General features: G+C 41.9%; 1 long non-coding RNA gene across 1 annotated transcript in view; it reads left to right on the top strand.

Moving 5' to 3' along the window:
• The window catches only part of LOC141567243 (uncharacterized), a 32,162-nt gene extending 19,849 nt beyond the window's left edge, over nucleotides 1–12,313 (top strand). Inside the window, exon 3 of the long non-coding RNA XR_012489738.1 lies at nucleotides 12,108–12,313. This is a non-coding gene — a long non-coding RNA (uncharacterized LOC141567243). The remainder of the gene's footprint in view (nucleotides 1–12,107) is intronic.
• Nucleotides 12,314–14,403: the final 2,090 nt, after the last annotated feature.

Here is a 14,403-nt window from a genome sequence, read left to right as displayed (position 1 = left end):
TACAGAATATTATCAGAGAAAGCCACCCCCTTGATGTCTCTGTTTGGGACCCCCTAAAACAAGGACTAGGCTATAATCATTCTTCCAGGAGAATCCCAGGAAGCAAGAGTGAGGAAGTGGGGCGTGAGGAAGCCAGTATAAATGTGCATTACCGGAACTACCATTGGGTGGGGGCAACGGGGACTCAATTCCGCTAGGATCTCTTGAAAAGCACATGAAACACTACCCAGAATTGTCTGGCTGAAGCAAGCGCCTCTTCCCCACTCGTTGAAGATGGCAGTTGGGACATTAGTCCCTCACTCATTTGGGCTGCACCTTCAGTGGGCCATGCGAGCATCGGGAAAGGCTCTGAAGCAGAGCAGGAAGGATACACAGAATCCTCTTTAGTAAGATGCAGCCAGCCAGGGTGGATCTGAACTCACCCAGAACTGCTGGGCCATCAGAACCTGGCTTCCAGCTAGGACCACAAAGACTGGGCAACAGATAATGGCAGGCCTCTTTCTTCCTTACAAATGAATCCGATTTGACTACACAAAGTAGGCCTGCCCTGCTTCCTCAAATTCAACAAATGATGGGAAAAGCAAGTTTTCCAATTCTTGAGAGCTGTCTCAGTCGGAAAATTCCAAATAAAGAGTCACCATCTTTGAAATCACTCATCTCTTATGGCCCAAATGCCAACCAAAAAAATCAGTTCATTTAGTCCACTTATTTTACCACTTTCTTTCCTATAAGTAGAATGAAAGAACAGCTACCCAGTAGTGTGAGAAAGTCAACAGTATCTTACTCACTGGCCTATACTAGACTACAGTTAAAGGGAATGAGACACAGCTATTTCTAAACTCCAGCACATAATAGATGCTCAGTAAATATATTGTGAACTGTTAACTCCACTTTGTGCCTAAAATGCCAGCTTTACTTAACATTACTCTTCAAGAGATGAGTCCATAACCTGAGAGGGTTTCATGCACCATCCGAGTCACCCATTGCTCTCATTCCCATTTCCTGGGCAATCATAGGGCAGTGGATGGGTACGTCGTGAAAAATAAAGGGGTCCATAACAAAGGTTCTATGCCAGGCAAAGGGCAACAGTGGGGATTCAGCATGGAGGGGAGAAGAGACGTTGGCAATGAAGGGTAGTAGCTCAAAGGACGAGAGGGTGAGCTTAGGAAGTTTTGTGAGCTGTTACTGACAAAAGTTTCTGTATCTTCACAATTTTACTTGAGGGTCCACTGTGATCTTCCTTATGTGCAAAGGTAGTTTAGTCCAGTGGTCTTTGGGATATGATACCTTCTTTGTTCAGAGCCTTTTTGTTATTTGTCATTATCACGAAGATGGCCTAAACCTATGAGACAATCTGTGCTCAGTCCAGCTATGTCAGCCCTTCCAAAATTCTGCAGGGCAGTGATCACATCAGCTGACATTCACTGTGGTACCCAGCATATTTGCAGTTCTCAATGAACCCAGGAAACTGTCCTTTCACTCAATCAAGAGGGCATTTCTTTTGATTAAACATGCCAGGCTTCCAAAGCCAAAGGGAAACACAAGATTATAGTAATTATCCGGACAACTCTGGGGTAATCTCACTTTTGCCTAAGTGTGATCCTTACATTAATTACCTTGATAGCTAGAGAGAGACCTTATTCTTGGAAGTGCAACATTATAGGACTAAAAAGAGATCTAAGAAGGTCATTTATCATCAGGATAATAGGCTCAATTATCTGGTACTAAAAGAGACCTCTAACCTTTCATGCTTTGTGGGTAGAAAAGTAGGTTTCTCAGCATCTTCCCCCTCAGTCCATCTTACCGCTAAGGATCAAGTGCACTTACGGTTTTCTAGTTATTAACTTCTTCCCCAACTAAGGCATCCAAAAATGAAATCCTCATCAGATCCTACAAAACCATGAGGCGTCCCTTAAGAAGAAAGACAATATAAAGTGCCCTTTGATTCCTGTCTATAATACTACCACTTATTTTATTTAGGTATAATCTGATATTAGACTTTGAAATGGTGAGTCAAGTAATACAAAAGTCTGAGCTCTTCTAAACTCTAACACCTGTTTTCAGCTGGCAGTTTTTCCTCAATACTCTTAAAATTTCAGGTAATAGTCTGTAACTGCAATATTTTGTAACTGAAATATTCTGTAAGATTCAGGAGAAGACTGATTTGATTTTTTTTATTTAATCAATAAGGTTCAAATGTATTTTTGATTTACTGGGCTCCAAGGAATCCTCTGAATTTATATTAGAGCAGCGTATTATAGGAAACAAGGACTGTCACTGATAAAGGATACCACCATCCACAGAATCCCTCCATGTTTCCCCCTTCTGGCTGTAAAAAGCGTCCATCATGCCTAGTCAGTTATCCTTATATAACATCTCAACACTTTTCTCAGGTTCAAAGAAAGATGCCAGAATATTTGTTTAAAGTTTTTTTTTCTTGAAGAACTAACTCTATACTGTATGTACGCATAGATGGCTTAGAGGTATAACTACTTTTTATACTAAAGACTAAATACACAATGAAACATTCCCTTTGCAACTTGGTAGGTATCTTTTTCAAGATTCAAAAAATTTTCCAGGTATGGGTTTTCACAGATTCCATTTATCTAAACATGATGTTCAAGCAAAAGGACCAAGTGCACTTATGGTTTGCTAGTTATTAAAGGAAAATGTTTGTTTTTTTAACTTCACAATGTTGCCATTTCGCAGAACACTTTCTATAGACAGGTACTATGCCACATAATTTCATAGGTTAACCTATTTAATTCTCAACTATCTTGTGAGCCAGGTATATTTATTTCTATATTGTAGATGAGCAAACTGATGCTTGGAGCAATTCAGTTACTTGCCCAGAGAGTAAAAGGGCTGGGGCTGGGATCAGAACCAGGTCTATTATTATTCAAAAGCCAGGTTTGCAAATAACCTTTGTGTTCAGTGTATCAGTTGTGCTTCCTTTAACATATAAACCCACATGCAAATCTACTCACTTTCTAGATTAACTGTAGGGTAGTGCTAGGTAGACTGACATAAGTGCCGTCCTCTGCATAGCAATATTTAGTGACTTTTCATAATGCATTTTCATACGCCTGACAACATCATCTTATTTTGGACTTCATTTAGAAATAATGATGAATATTAATAAGTGCTCAAGGCACAGTGTCTTTTCTTATGAGAGCCTTGTCACATAAGTGAGTGAACTTCTACAACGTTGGTTCAAAATGGAAATGTGCACATAAATACATAAGTGGGGAGATGTGAGTTCCCAGGGCTCTGTAATTTCAGTGCAACTTCCCGAACTACCCCTTATCTCTGATGAGAGTTTGGGGAAACCCTATATTTTCTGGGGAGAGCCATTCATCAGCCAGGAACTTTCTATCATAGAAGAATTAACTAAGTCTCATTCTGTGAATTGGGACATCCTATCTGTTCTCTGCTACTTAATATTTTAAGGAGACTCATTCCAAGGAATGCCAAAGATTGTCAGCAAACCACCAAAAGTAGGAGAGAAGCCTGGAACAAAGTCTCCTTCACAGCCTCAGAAGGGACAAACCGTGCCCACACCTGATCTTGGACTTCTAGCCTCTGAAACTAAGAAAATACCGTGTTTCCCCGAAAATAAGACCTAGCCGGACAATCAGCTCTAATTTGTCCTTTGGAGCAAAAATTAATATAAGACCTGGTATTGTATTGTATTGTATTGTATTGTATTGTATTGTATTGTATTGTATTGTATTGTATTGTATTGTATTGTATTATAATTATATTAGACCCAGTTTTATATTATAGTAAAATAAGACCGGATCTTATATTAATTTTTGCTCCAAAAGACGCATTAGAGCTGATTGTCCGGCCAGGTCTTATTTTCGGGGAAACATGGTAAGCATCTGTTGTTTAAGCCACCCCACCCCACCCCCTCACCCCGCCATGTAGTACTGTGTTATGAGAGCCCTAGCACACTAATACAGAGCCATGGCCAGTCTTGCCTGAAGTTAACTCAGCTTAGAATTTTCAACTTCCTGAACCAATAATTTTTTTATACTTAATCCAATTTGATTGAGTTTCTAGTACTTGCTATGTAACATACCTCACAAATACCCCCATCATCAACATACAGAGCATCAGAGGAAGGGGACAAAATGTAATGGGAATAAAACCTAGGATAGGTTGAAGGAGCTGGGGCTGTTTAACCAGCTGAATGACAACTTATAGGAAGGAAGTAAAGCAGGAGTGGGGCTATTTTCACATAAACTCCAGGAGAGCAGGAGCATGTTCCATGGGGTTCCCTGCTGTATCTCCAGTGCCTTCACATAGTAGATGCTCTGTACATATTTGATGAACAATGAAATGAAAATCTCAGAGTCCTGGAGACAACCAAGATGGCGCAATAGGTAAACGCTGTGTTTACCTTCTCACAACCATATCAAAATTACAACTAATCTACAAAACAACCACTATTGAGAATCACCTAAAATCAAGCTGAACTGAAGCCTTTCAACTAAGGACGTGCAGATGAAGCCACCTCCAGACTGGTAGGAGGGGCAGAGATGTAGAACAGGCTGGTCCCACACCTGCATGTGACCATTAAAGATCGGGAGGGCTATTTCAGCTGTTTAGGTCCCCCCATACCCTAAAGGAGCGGGAGATACCAGCCCCACCCCAGCCCAGGGTTCCAGTGCCTGGGAGAGAAGTCCCCATAATTTCTGGTTGTGAAAACCAGTGGAGATTGTGACTGAGTGAGACTGAGTGCGGCTGCACTCCCAGGTTTTCCTCATAAAGGGAATGTGCACGGACTTACCCACCAACCAAATCACTCACTCTGAGATCCAGCGCTGGGGCAGCAGCTGTAAAGGCAGCGGGGATAAATGGTGGGGAATTGAGTCGTCTGGCTTGAGACGGGGCTGGAGAGGTGGCTTTCTCCTGAACAGGGGAGCTGGTGGAAGCCATTGTTTCTTTGTTGAGCCCTCCCCCTTCCCAGCATGCAAACACAGGCAGCTGCCATATCTGAGTCTCCACAGTTCGTTTCCCCTGCCCTGGTGATTCAAGACCCTGCCGCGCTTTCAGGCACACTCAGGCTGCTTCCAGTGGCTTTTTTGTGCAGACTGCCTACCTTAACTCAAGCTGCAGACTTTCCTAGGGTCTCTCAAAGGTTCACAGAACACAGACAAGCAGCATCTGGCTTGAGCATGCCCTGTACCTCTGGCTGAGCAGCCCTAATCTGGCACTAGCGGCAGCTGGCCTTGGCTCGTGGCCTGGCCAATCTGCACTGCATGGATGGCAGCCATCTGCAGATTTCTTTCTGGCTCCCACTGGGTGGCTCCAGGTGGGGCACGGGCTGTGGCTGAAGTAGATCTACAGCAGATCCCCTCCAAGGTTGTCCTGGGATTGGTGCCCCCAGTGACCAGCTTCAAAACGAGCTGGAGCATCACCCAGCCACCTGCAAGATGACACATGGATTGAGCAGGCACCAGAGTACTGCTGAGGCAGATCCTTCTTTGTAGGATCAGTCCCTGCACAACAACTCTTCCACTGTAGTCAAGGCCAGTCCTCACAACCAGTGAGCCCAAGGGTCAGTCCCTCACATTGATGTGCAATTATCAACCAAGGCTTAACTACCGAAGGAGGGCACACACAACCCACACAAAGGACACATCTGGAGCGCATGGCTCAGGTGACCAGAAAGATTGTGCCACTAAACCCCACAGCACACCTACTACTTAAGGCCACTCTACTAAGACTGGAAGACATAGCAACCCTACCTAATACACTGAAACAAACACAGGGAGGCGGCCAAAATGGGGAGACAAATATGTCCCAAATAAAAGAACAGAACAAAGCTCCAGAAGAAGAACTAAGCAAAACAAAGATAAACAATCTGTCAGACGCAGAGTTCCAAACACTGGTTATAAGAATGCTCAATTATCTCAAGGAGAACTTCAGCAGAGAGATAGGAAGCATAAAAATGGAGAAGGAAACCATAAAAAAAAACAGTCAGAAATAAAGGATACAATAATGGAAATGAAGACTATATTACAGGGAATCAACAGTAGATTAGATGAAGCAGAGGATCTAATCAGTGATGTAGACGATAAAGTAGCAGAAAACACACCCAACCAGAATAGCAAAAAGAAAAAACAATCCTCAGCCAGCCTGGTGGTTCAGGCAGTTGGAGCTCCACGCTCCTAACGCCAAAGGCTGCCGGTTCGATTCCCACATGGACCAGTGGGCTCTCAACCACAAGGCTGCTGGTTCGACTCCTCAGCACCCACAAGGGATGGTGGGCTCCACCCACTACAACTAAGATTGAACACAGCACCTTGAGCTGAGCTGCCGCTGAGCTCCCAGATGGTTCAGTTGTTTGGAGCCTGTCCTCACCACCACAAGGTTGCCGGTTCAACTCCACAAGAGATGGTGGGCTGCACCCCCTGCAACTAACAATGGCAATTGGACCTGGAGCTGAACTGCGCCCTCCACAACTACGATTGAAAGGACAACAACTTTACTTGGAAAAAATCCTGGAAGTACACACTGTTCCCCAATAAAGTCCCGTTCCCCTTTCCCAATAAAATCTTTTAAAAAGAAAGAAAGAAAGAAAGAAAGAAAGAAAGAAAGAAAGAAAGAAAGAAAGAAAGAAAGAAAAAGAAAAGAGTCCAAAAAATTGAGGAGAGTTCAAGGGGCCTCTGGGACAATATCAAGAATACAACATTCGCATTATAGGGGTACCAAAAGGAGAAGCGAGAGAGCAGGAACTGAAAACCTATTTGGAGAAATGACAGAAAACGTCCCTAACCTGGTGAAGGAAATGGACATACAAGCCCAGGAAACACAGAGAGCCCCAAACAAGATAAACCCAAAGAGGCCATCACCAAGACACATCATAATTAAAATGCTAAAAGTTAAATGCTTAAAAGCAGCAAGAGAAAAGCAGTTAGTTACTACAAGGGCACCCTCATAAGACTGTCAGCTGATTTTTCAACAGAAACTTTCTGAATACTGCACATCAGTTTGGGCTGGATTTGTCACTGTCACCGAGGATGGAGAACAGTGTTTTACAAACACTTTGTAGCCCAAGCTTGATTTACCCGTTACTACATTGTGGTCCACAAAAATAAAATTTCATGCAGGCAAGAAAACAGTGACAGGAAGTATTCCAAGTGATGAAAAGCAATGACATACAAGCAAGATTGCTCTACGCAGCAAGGCTGTCATTTAGAATTGAAGAACAAGTAAGGAGCTTCCCAGACAAGAAAAAGCTGAAGGAGTTCATCACCACCAAACCAGTATTACAAGGACTCTTAGAGGGACTTCTTTAAGATGGGAGGGGGGTTGAGGGTGGCTGAAAGGGGAAGGGATTAATAAGTACAAATTGGTTGTTACACAGTCATGGGGATGTAGGGTATCGCATAAGGAATATAGTCAATAATATTGTAATAACTATGTATGGTGCCAGATAGGTACTAGATCTATCTGGGTGATAGAAGGGAATGGGGTTGGGGTCATGGTAAAAAAGGTGAAGGCATTAAGAAATACAAATTGGCAGTTAATACAATATGGGGAATATAATCAACAATGTTGTAAAGAGCATGTAAGGTGCCAGATGGGCACTGGACTTATCAGGGAGATCACGTCATAAACTGTCTAGATGCCTCACCAATGTGCTATACACCTGAAGCTGAAGTAGAATAATGCTGAATGTCAACTATAACTAAATACATGGTATACATAGTCACAGGATGTGAAGTACAACATAAGGAAGGTAGTCAATGGTATTGTAACAGCTATATAAGATGTCAGTGGGGTAGTAGCTTGGTGGGTGGGTTATCACTTATGAGGGGTTTAAATGTCTAACTATTACATTACTTTGTACACCTGAAACTAATAAAAATAAATAAATGTTTAAAAAAAGAAATGCTAGAAAAAAGAGAAAGAATCTCAGAGTCCTTAGTTGCAAGCAATAGAACATGTTTAACAGAAGTAAGGTGGGGGAGGGTTTATTAAAAAGATATTGAGTAAACCAAATAATTGGTGGGATGACTGGGGACTTGATTAGAACACGCAACCACGGTGATGATCAAATCATGCCACAAAACCAGTTGCCAGGACTTCACTGCTGCTGTCCCTGAATACTGCACATCACAATTTGGGCTGCATTTGTCACTGTCACCGAGGACGGAGAGCAGTGTTTTACAAACACTTTGTAGCCCAAGCTTGATTTACCCATTACCACATTCTGGTCCACAAAAATAAAATATTCATGTCTTCAGGGATTGAGCTACATTTGGGGTAGCTCTGCTGCCAACTATTCCAACATGAAGGACTGCTTCCAGTGGAACAGTCACATCTATTAAATGCTTGCTCTGTCCCGGGCTCCCCATACCATATTCATCTTCCCACTTAGTCATTCCAACAACTCCAGAGGCCATGCGATATGCACGCTATGTGTCAGGAACTGTGCAATTGTTTATGTATGGAGAAGCAATTGGAATTCTGCAGGGACGTTTGATAGCTATGTGTCCTTGGTTGAGTTATTTAATTCCTCTGTGTCTTAGTTTTCCAGTCTGTAGAATAGCAATGATTTATAAATGACCTACCTCCTAGAGTCTTATGAGGATTATATTATACGACTGAGTTAATATATTCCAAGGAGCTAGAACAGTGCTTGGCATGTAGTACCACGTGCTCCCCTGACATGGCTAGTGCACCGTTCTGCAAGGCTGAGACTGAGGTCCAGGGAGAGACTCCATTTTACTCCAGAGCCTGAAATCCTGGACATCCACAAGCTTGACAGTCGAAGCAAATTGGGTTGAAATGCTTCAGTCATACCTGAGGTGCAAAAACCATAGAGAGTTTTGGGCAACAAATTGTCAAAGTTTTCAAAATATTTTTCTGCTTTACTTTTATATATCCTTACCCAAATTTCTTAGGAACTTCAGTAGTTTTAAATATTTCTTTCATATATCATCAATTAAAAACCACAAAGGCAAGTAAAACCACTTGACGTACAACTTGCTCGGAGCTTGAATGCAGGGTGCCCAGTCTGGAAAGGCTGAAATTCTGGTTGCCTAGGTGTGTGCTTTAGGGGAATTGCGATGGACTCAGTTTAGATTGGCAGCAAGTTGGCCCATCCCACTGGAAACATAAGGAAAACTACTGCCCTTCTCCCCCCCAAAATATGCATAAAATTTCAGAGGGTTCATGGGCCTTTAGAACCAATTTATGAATTTCTGGTGAAGAACCCTTCTTGATTAGTAACTAAAACATTTTAAAAGCCCACAATCATTTTTTTTTTTCAGTGCAGCAGAAACACCATCATCCACTTATGCCACTTACTCCCTGTCCAAGAAGAATCCAATATCTGCAGGCCAGAATGTAAAGGCGCATGGAAGCCAGATTTTTTTTCCCATCCAGCTAATATTTATGGAGTGTACACGACGCGTTTGGCATAGGTTCTAGAAGCTGGTGATACAGATGTGAATGAGATGGACAAGGCCCTTGCTCTTATGGAGCCGAAATTCCAGGAGCAAGACTGTTAATAAACACAAAAAACAATGTGCAAAACAAAATAGGATAAGGTCACTAAGGGTGACTGGTGGGTGGCTATTTTAATGAGGTGGGCAGGGAAGGTATCCCTGAGGAGTCATTTGAGCTGCTACCTAAGTGGCAAGATGGAGCCAAATGTGTGAAGAACTAAGAAACTGCATTCCAAGGCAGAGGAAACAGCAAGTGCAAAGGTCCTCAGTAGGTAATGAACATGGTCTGACTGAGGAATAGAGAAGGACCCACATAGCTGGCACATAGTAAATTAATATTGAGTTGGAAGACTTAGAAACTCTAATAGTGCACTAAGTTTAGTTTCTGGGTGTCAAATTTGAATAAACATTCGTAACTACTTAGTAACTAATAGGATTTTAGAAATAGACTCTGTGTGTAATTATTAAAATCTAAGAAACCAAGTCCTTGTGAAAATTCAAGAAAGGACCAGCATTTTTTCAATTATTAAGTAGCTTATCAAGAAGACTTGTGGGCTATAGATCAATTTTTAGGAGTTACTGACCTGATGGCTTCTTCGGGTCTCAAAACCACTTCTAGTATCAACTGGAAGCTCAGATCCACCAAACTTTTAGACCCCACTTCAGCCTCTGCTTTCACTTCAACCATCAGAATTTTGACATCTCTAATTTATTCCAAGCACGTGCCTACTTTGGGAGAAAAGGCAAAATCCCATGTTTCCCAAAGAGTTATTTCAAGTTTGGGGGGAAAAAAAATAAAACTAATTATAGTTTTGACTGTAAGTCAAAGCTCCAAAAAAGACTGCCTAAAAATGCTTAGAAAGGTAAGGTTTTCTAAAGACACCCCCCCACAACAAAAAAAGAGAGAAATAGAGAAGAATTAATTTGAGAAAACATCTGCAAAGTTTTTGCCCCACCTCAGAATTTCAGGAATGTCACTGTAATGGATTCACCTTAGTACAGATAAAATCAAGGGCAGTAAATGGTGGAGTGTTCTATCACCCAAAAACGACAGCCATTTCACTGCAATTTAAGCAAAACATCAAGAGAGCAGTGGTTCCTTTAAGGCTTTTATGATAAAGTAATGCAAAAAGCTGGTTGCACTTAACTTTGAGTAGCTATGCATTTTTAACCCATACTGAAAGAACACAGAGATCTTTAGGGTTATTATTTAGTTCACCGAGAAATTTAATAAGTGAAACACATTAGCGTAGATATCAAAGGAAGGAAAATTGAAGGGTTTTTTTTCCCCCATCATCAGGGCATCAAGGCTGCAAGACAGAATTGAATGGAATAATATTTATTATGCAGTTAGAGACGTATGGGGAGATTAAAGGGTTAGCTCCAGAGAACATTAGAGCAGTTTTTATATTGTGTGTTTGACAAAGGGATTTCAAATATTTTACCGTGTTTCCCTGAAAATAAAATCTAGCCAGACCATCAGCTCTAATTAATATAAGCAAAATGGAGCAAAAATTAATATAAGACCCAGTCTTATTTTAATATAATACCAGGTCTTTATAATATGATGATATGATATATGATATGATATAATATAATACCTGGTCTTATATAAGACCGGGTCTTATGTTAATTTTTGCTCCAAAAGATGTATTGAGCTGATGGTCCATCTAGGTCTTATTTTCGGGGAAACACAGTACTTGGTCCTCATACTAACTGTTATAGTTAGCATGTTAGTCAGGAATTTTTTAGGTTGTAAGTGTGAGATATGTAAACATATCTTAAGCATTTATAAGTATAGAAGGAAAAGGGCTGGCTTATATAAACTATGCTGCTTTCAGGCCTGGCTAGATCCAGAGGCCAAACTACCTCCCCCTCTGTCTACCTCTCTCTCATTATTTCCTCTCATTCTCTCTTTCTCCTTCCGTCTCTGTATCTTGGCTTCCTTCTTTAAAACGTGTCATCTTCTATTATAGATAGCTTGCTACAGGCAGCTAAGCTTACGTCCTTGTAGATTTCAGTTTCAGATAAAGCTGAAATCAGACTGTGTGGAGAGATTCTAAGTGGCCCTGCTGTGGCCATGTACCCATCCCCTGAACTAATCTGCATGAACAATGGAAGAGTTTACCGTCACTGGCCAGGCTCAAGTCTATGGCCACATCAGTGGCCAGGCAATGGATGTGACTGACAGTCTAACGAGAGCCATGTGGAATTAAGGTTGAGGGCACTAGTTCAGCAATGGAAAGAGGAGTGCTGAGGTGACGAAAGCTACAAATAGGCAATGTCAACACTGTTATCTCCATTTTTCAGGTGAAGAAATTATAACAGTTAACCAAATTTAAAAAATGTCTGTTAATGATGGCCTCAAATTTCTTTTAACAGAAGATTAAAACTTCCATTCCATAAGATAGATAAGCAGTAAAGTGTGCCTTAACATGGTGAATTAAACTTACCTCAAAGTGAAAATGTCTGTTATAAGATCTGGGAGTCAGTCTTATTTAGGGAGACAAGGAGAGTGTATATGAACAGGAGGAGGGAGAAGCGCAGTAAGGAAAGTTATTTGAATCCTTGTCGTTTCCCCTCTAGACTGCAGACTTTTTTAAGAAAGAATCTATGACGTCCCTCCTCTACCCCCTGCAGAGCTTGGCAATGATAGCAAACAGCAGTCACTGTGAGCTGAATAAAGTGAAGAAGAACGTCAACAGCCTCTGCTTGTCCGCTTTTCCTTGGTAAATTGATGCAAGTTCAGGGTATCACCACCTTCAGTGCTGTGTCCATTGACAGACAAGACTGACCTTCGGCATTGGCAGAAACTGAAGGTATTTGACGGGGATTTGTGAGCAGTGCAAATAACCTGGAATCATGAATTTACAGATTAGAGCTGAGTTGTAAATAGCATATGATTCAACTCCCCTAATTTTATATATCAGAGAATGGATGCCAGAAAATGCATAGCAAATGCACATTTTCTGTGGGGGGAAGCGGGAGAAGTATGTAGGCTACTGTCCTTGGTTCTGAACCACTACTCCATGCAGAGTGGCTTTTCCTGATGTTGGACACTTGTACCCCTGCCCAACCTCTCCTGGTGCTATAGGTTTTTCTGTATTTTTGCGTTCAAGATGGATGGGTGTGGGGAGAGAAGTACAAGTTACTTACTACCTTTGAGAAAATAGAATTGAGCCATGTGTCATAATATATAGGTCATTCCACAAACTTTTGATAGTTCCTGATTTTTTTGACAATTATTCACCCTTTCCTTCCTATATTTGCTTATGTCATCCAAAGAAGTGAATCAATTTGCCCTGAGTTCAGAAATGAACTAGAGGTCCCAGGATTCCTGCGTCTTCTGTTGGGTTCCCTCCCACCCACTACCACACCTTACTGTCTCAATAATACCTGAATATTCCATTGCAAAAGTCTTAAGACTAGGGCATTGCCATCCCTCTTAGACACCTGGATATTAGATAACTAGGCCTGCATGACAAGTCACCCCAAAAATAAGGGATTTAAGACAATAAATATATAGTATCTTACAGTTTCTGCGGGTCAGTAATTCAGAAGCATTTTAGCTGTGACTTTCTGGCTGAAGGTCTCTCATGACATTGCAGTCAGGATATCAGCCTGAGCTTTAGTCAACTGAAAGCTTGTTGTGGAGCTGGAAGAGCTGCTTCCAAGTTGTTTCATTCTCATGGTGGGCAAGGGGGTGCTGGTTGTGGGTGTAAAGCCTCAGCTCATCACTATGGCCTCTCAACAATTTACTTGTGTTCTCACAATATAGCAGCTGGCTTCCCCCAAAATGGGTACTTCAAGAGCCTGAGGTAGAACTGACAATGTCCTTTATGACCTAGCCTCTAAAGTCATATATTGTCACTTCCATTAGCCCATTACAAACCAACCTGATACAAGGGTATGAATTGTAGGAGGCATGGGTCATTGGTGGCCATCTTGGAGGCTGGCTACCACAGCCTCTTTATATATATATATGTAAATTTTATTGGGGAATGTTAGGGAGCAGTGTGTTTCTCCAGGATCCATCAACTCCAAGTTGTTGTCCTTTAATTTGGTTGTGGAGGGCGCAGTTCAGCTCCAACTCCAGTTGCCATTTTCTCTCTTTAGTTGCAGGGGCACAGCCCACCATCCCATGCGGGAATTGAACCGGCAGCCTTGTTGTTGAGAGCTCGCGCTCTAACCAACTGAGCCATCCGGCTTCTCCTCAGCTGCAGCTCATTGTCTTCAATCTAGTTGTGGGAGGCAGAGCTCACTGGCCCATGTGGGAATCGAACTGGCAACCCTGTTGTTCAGAGCCCATGCTCTAACCAACTGAGCCATCCAGCCACCCCCACAGCCTCTTTTATGCATTTTGATCATAGCAGTTATCCCACTGTATTATAATTACCTTTACTTGCACACCCTTCTGTGGCAGACAGTTGTCTGCTTACCAACAGCTGTTCTCCCCATTCTCCTTGCTAACAGAACCCTGACTTTGCTCAGGTATTAGAAAGCACTTTCTCCATGGATCAGCAAACTGGTGCATGGCTAAGTATAGTTTTAACATTTAGAAAGGTTGTAAAAATTAAAAAAAGAGGAAGAATGTACAACACAGACATATATTGCACACAAAGCCTAAAATGTTTGCTACCTGTCCCTTTATAGAAAAAGCTTGCTATAGAAAAATTCCTGGTCAAGTCACTGATGATAATCCCATCCCCAACTTTCCCTGAAGGGTTTAAGAATAGGCAGGTGTTCCAATTTTGGTATGAAGGATACAAGAGAAGGTCTACTGGGCATTGGATTGCTTCTGGAAAGGATTTTTCTCCCTCGTAAGGAAAAAAAAAATGGATGCTCAGAGGATATCCCCTATGCCTTTTTTCCATCCTACCATGGGGGGTGTCTGGTGAGAATGGAGCTGTGACAGCTGTTTTGCAACCATGAGGGG

This window comes from Rhinolophus sinicus, linkage group LG10 (assembly GCF_036562045.2).
Source record: "Rhinolophus sinicus isolate RSC01 linkage group LG10, ASM3656204v1, whole genome shotgun sequence".
Taxonomy (NCBI): domain Eukaryota; kingdom Metazoa; phylum Chordata; class Mammalia; order Chiroptera; family Rhinolophidae; genus Rhinolophus; species Rhinolophus sinicus.
Note: the sequence above shows the minus strand (reverse complement) of the source record. Positions and strands in the feature narration are given on the sequence as shown.